Source organism: Engraulis encrasicolus, chromosome 6 (assembly GCF_034702125.1).
Source record: "Engraulis encrasicolus isolate BLACKSEA-1 chromosome 6, IST_EnEncr_1.0, whole genome shotgun sequence".
Classification (NCBI taxonomy): Eukaryota; Metazoa; Chordata; class Actinopteri; order Clupeiformes; family Engraulidae; genus Engraulis; species Engraulis encrasicolus.
This window is the reverse complement of record NC_085862.1, coordinates 15,243,896-15,248,895: the sequence shown is the minus strand read 5'-3', so window position 1 is coordinate 15,248,895 and position 5,000 is coordinate 15,243,896. Positions and strand designations below refer to the sequence as shown.

General features: G+C 46.3%; 1 protein-coding gene across 2 annotated transcripts in view; it reads left to right on the top strand.

Moving 5' to 3' along the window:
* Window positions 1–5,000, top strand: part of cdc14ab (cell division cycle 14Ab) — a 46,666-nt gene that overhangs the window by 22,372 nt on the left and 19,294 nt on the right. The gene's annotated exons all lie outside the window — the stretch shown is intronic.

Sequence of the window (5,000 nt, the reverse complement as noted above, 5' to 3'; positions counted from 1 at the left end):
AAACAGCTTGTTGGCGTGTAGACAGCGCCTGATGGTTGATTTGGAGACTTTGTGACCCCAGGATGCTACCATTTGTTGTAATTCTGTAACAGTGAGCTTTGGAGATATTTTGATTTCTCTTACCATCCTCCTCACTGTGCGTGGTGGCAAAATAAACTTGGGTCCTCGTCCAGGCTTGTTTACCACTGTTCCAGTTGTTTTGAACTTCTTAATTATTCCTCTCACAGTAGATATGGGCAGCTGCAGTTGAGTGGCAATCTTCTTGTAGCCTCTGCCTGACCTGTGAAGGTCGACGCACATCTGCCTCACTTGTATGCTGTGTTCCTTTGTCTTTCCCATGTTTAAGAGTGGATAAGAGAAATGGCCTCGGTGTCACGTCATATTTATACCCCAGGGAAACAGGAAGTGATGAATTACTAATTAAATGTTCCTACATACTCTGGTAAACTTTGTAAACTACTGTAGAAATGACAGAAATGCTTCAATTATATTCATTTCCTGGGAATTGTTAAGGGTGCCAATAATTGTGGAACAGGTGATTTAATGAAAAATAATTATTTTTTAGTCAGGGATTTTTTTTTTTTTCCTACAATTCATTTGAGTTGAAGGCTACATTTTCCTAAAATTTTCAGTGTGACAGTATTCTTCTGCAATAAACACTGAATTTATTTTAAGGCTTTTAACACATCTCAACCAGGGGTGGCAATAATTATGGAGGGCACTGTATATCTTTTTTTTTATAAAAGAAAGTAACACATTTTAATAGGCTTATTTAAATTCAACTGAAAATGTGCATGTTAAACCCAACTTTAAATTACTACTAAATGTAGTATTTACATTTTAATTATTACTAAATGCTACCCTTTCAAACAAGACTACGATTACGTCATTTTGTAGTTCACAGAGTCGTGAAGCAGTAAAAGACGCGAACTGTGACGCGACCAGAAAATGCGGAAGTAGCCACTTTGCGTCTTTGGGTGCATCCCAATATGTGACCTTGCCTCCTCCACTTGCCTCCTCCACTTGCTTCTCGTCATGATGACATCACTGACAACAGCATTATATTTCAATATCTTGCAAAAGCTCAATTGTAAAGTCTTTTTCTCATTTGCAATTGGGATGGTGAATGAAAAACAGTCCCTCAAAAGTTGTTGTGGTGAGGCTGACAGCTGGGAAACTTTATCGTTTTCTCCACGGAGGAGGGGCCAGGAGGTGGGACGAGGAGACAAGCGCAAGTGGAGGAGGCAAGGACACATATTGGGATGCACCCTTTGTCTCGAAGCGCACGAGTTGAGTTTGTGTTGTTATCAGCGAACTATCAGCGAGCTATTTCATCGTGGTTAGTGAGCAGTTGAATCATGATGAAGTTCTGAGCATGTTATTTGCCTATTCTGACTCTGAAGGACAGTTTTTATCTCACGAGGAGTAATGATCGGACGAGCACTCTTTGTTTACCGCGGCGAAACTTCTGAAGGCAGTGATGCCGACATGCGAAGCAAGGATGTTCTCTAAGCACACACAAACATTGAAACTCATTCGGTGACTTTATCCGATCTCAAGTGAGTCGGCGGTAGTGGCGAATGCAGTCGTAGTGTCCATACAGGTAGGCCTATTGGTGGAGGAATTAGGGGTGAGAGAAGTGGTTCTGGTAATGTTAGCTTGCGCTCCCTCCATTCAGCCCCCGGTGATGCGGGTAGCCACCTATCCGGACGCAAACGCAATAATCCTGGGATCAGACAAACACTGTTCACCAAGCAGCACACACACACTCATTCTGTCCCTCTTTCTGACTTCTACTGGGTGGATGGCAGCGGCGAACGTGGCCATATGACCGTATGGAGAGGTTTTGGTAATAGAACGCAGGGTGACGACGCATAGGCTACCCAAACAGTAACGTGCAGTAACGGAGTGTATGAAATTGTAACGGCGTTATACTGACAGTAAGAATAATTAGTTAGATTATCCGTTACTGAAAAAAGGAACGGCGTTAGTAACGCCGTTTATTTAAACGCCGTTATTCCCAACACTGGCTGTGTGTTAGTATGAATGTTAGGGTGGGTGGGGGATAGGCTGAAATATAGTGTGTGTGTGTGTGTGTGTGTGTGTGTGTGTGTGTGTGTGTGTGTGTGTGTGTGTGTGTGTGTGTGTGTGTGTGTGTGTGTGTGTGTGTGTGTGTGTGTGTGTGTGTGTGTGTGCGTGTGTGTGCGTGTGTGTGCGCGTGCAAGTTTGTGGTGGAGGTCAGATTATGTCATGAGATGAGTGTGTGTGTGTGTGTGTGTGTGTGTGTGTGTGTGTGTGTGTGGGCCGTCACTCTGATACGCATGGGATTAAATTAGATTAGACTAGATTACATCCGGACCAAGCCCAATATGCCTGCTGTGTGTGTGTGTGTGTGTGTGTTTGTGTTTGCTTGTGTGCGTGTGTGTCTGTGTCTGTTTTTGCGTGTGTTTGTGCGTGCGTGCGTGTGTTAATGGTTACGTGTAGTAGTAGTAGAGTGGAGATTTATTGACTTTATTGATTCCAAAGAAAGAGCTCTGAAAGGCTAAATCTAATGTAAAGATACTATACCCACCTCCATGACATCATGTTGGAGAGAGAGAAGGGGGGGGGGGGGGAGAGGGGTAGAGGGGGGGGGTGAGGGGTGGGGTTTGAGAGCGATGGGGGAGGAAGATCATGAAGGGATGAGAGGAGGAGTGATGGAAAGAAACCGAGTGAAGGGAAGAGGAGGGGTGAAAGAAACAAGTGAATGAGAAGGATGAGAGAGAGAGATGAATGAGGCTGAATGAGGGGAGAAAGAGAGCCTGTGGAAGATTGAAAGAGGGATGAGAGAGGAGAGGTGGACAAGATGAGAGAGGGAAGGATGAGACGGGTATAAGAGGAAGGAGGAGGGATGGATGCACAGAGGAGGAGGAGCAGTGGCTGAGAGAAAGGGATAGGAGAGAGGGGGATGAGGAAGAGAGAAGGGGATAGAGGGGTGAAAGAGATAGATGAGCGGAGGAGAGAGGGATGAGAGGAGAAGGGGCAGGGGGAAGAGGGAAGAGGGGGATGAGGAAGAGAGAAGGGGATAGAGGGGTGAAAGAGATAGATGAGCGGAGGAGAGAGGGATGAGAGGAGAAGGGGCAGGGGGAAGAGGGAAGAGGGGGATGAGAGGAGGAGAAGAGGGTGAGAGAATAGAATCAGGGGGTGAAGGAGGTGGATGATCAGAGGAGAGAAAGGGATGAGAGGACAAGAGAGGGGTTAGAGGAGGATGGATGGGTGAGAAAGGGATAGGGATACAAGAGAGGAATGAAGAGGAATGAGATGAGAAGGAGAGAGGGAAGAGAGGAGAAGTGGTGAAGAGAAGAGAGAGAGAGAGAGAAGAGGGGGATGAGAGGAGGAGAGAAGGGCTTGATGAGTAGGGATGGGTGAGAGAGTAAGGGATAGCGGGTTGAAAGAGATGGACAGAGGGATGAGAGGAGAAGTGGCAGAGAGAAGAGGGGAGAGGGGGATGACAGGAGGAGGGGTGTTATGTTGCGGAGGAGAAGAATGAGTTTATCAGAGAGGCCCACAGAACACAGAGGCTTTGTTACCACACACACACACACACACATGCACGCGCACACACACACACGCACACACACACACACACTAATACTGTACATACACACTTGGGCGCGCACACTAATAAATACTAAGTCACTCACACACATTCAAATTCTCTCGCTGACTTGTTTCTCTCATTCTCTCTCTCTCTCTCTCTCTCTCTCTCTCTCTCTCTCTCTCTCTCTCTCTCTCTCTCTCTCTCTCTCTCTCTCTGTCTCTCTGTCTCTCAGTCCCGTGCTCTCTCTCTCTCTCATGCACAAACACACACAAACACAGATGGGTATTTTAGCAACTGTCAATCTGTGTGTGTGTGTGTGTGTGTGTGTGTGTGTGTGTGTGTGTGTGTGTGTGTGTGTGTGTGTGTGTGTGTGTGTGTGTGTGTGTGTGTGTGTGTGTGTGTGTGTGTGTGTGTGTGTGTGTGTGCTTGAGAATGTCTATAAGAGTGCCCAAGTGTTTGTATTAGTGTGTATATGAGGGTATTAGTGTGTGTGTATAAGTGTGTTTGTCTGTATATGTGTGTTACGTTTGTGTCTATATACGGTTGTGTTTTTGTGTGTGTGTGTGTAGTTGTGTTTTTTGTGTGTGTGTGTGTGTGTGTGTGTGTGTGTGTGTGTGTGTGTGTGTGTGTGTGTGTGTGTGTGTGTGTGTGTGTGTGTGTGTGTGTGTGTGTGTGTGTGTGTGCTGAGGATGTCAGTCACTTCAAACCTTCAAACATCAGGAAGCCACACCCCCTTCAGAATGACATAAGGGCAGAAACACGACAGAAATAATACAAAGAAGCTCTGTGTGTGTGTGTGTGTGTGTGTGTGTGTGTGTGTGTGTGTGTGTGTGTGTGTGTGTGTGTGTGTGTGTGTGTGTGTGTGTGTGTGTGTGTGTGCACGCACGTGTGTCTATGTGTGTGTGTTACGCAAGGCAGGACAGAGTGATACAAACAGAAGCATGTGTAACGCTAGCATTGCAGACGTGTGTGTGTGTGTGGACTGTATGCATGTGTGTACACGTGTGTGTGTTTGTGCATGTGTGTGTTCTGGTAACAAAGAGGCGCTTGTTTGCTGGCTATGTCGTCATGGAGCTGAGAATCAAACTCCCGAGGAAGAGGAGAGAGAGGGGCGAGAGGGTGTGTGTGTGTGTGTGTGTGTGTGTGTGTGTGTGTGTGTGTGTGTGTGTGTGTGTGTGTGTGTTTGCAGCAGGTAATAATTGACATCCAATTGCGTAGCAACACATACACACCTACACATGCGCACTACACTACACATGGACATGAGACACACAGACATCATACGTCCATTTAGTGATAATATGGACACACACACACACACACACACACACACACACACACACACACACACACACACACACACACACACACACACACACACACACACACACACACACACACACACACACACGTATGCACG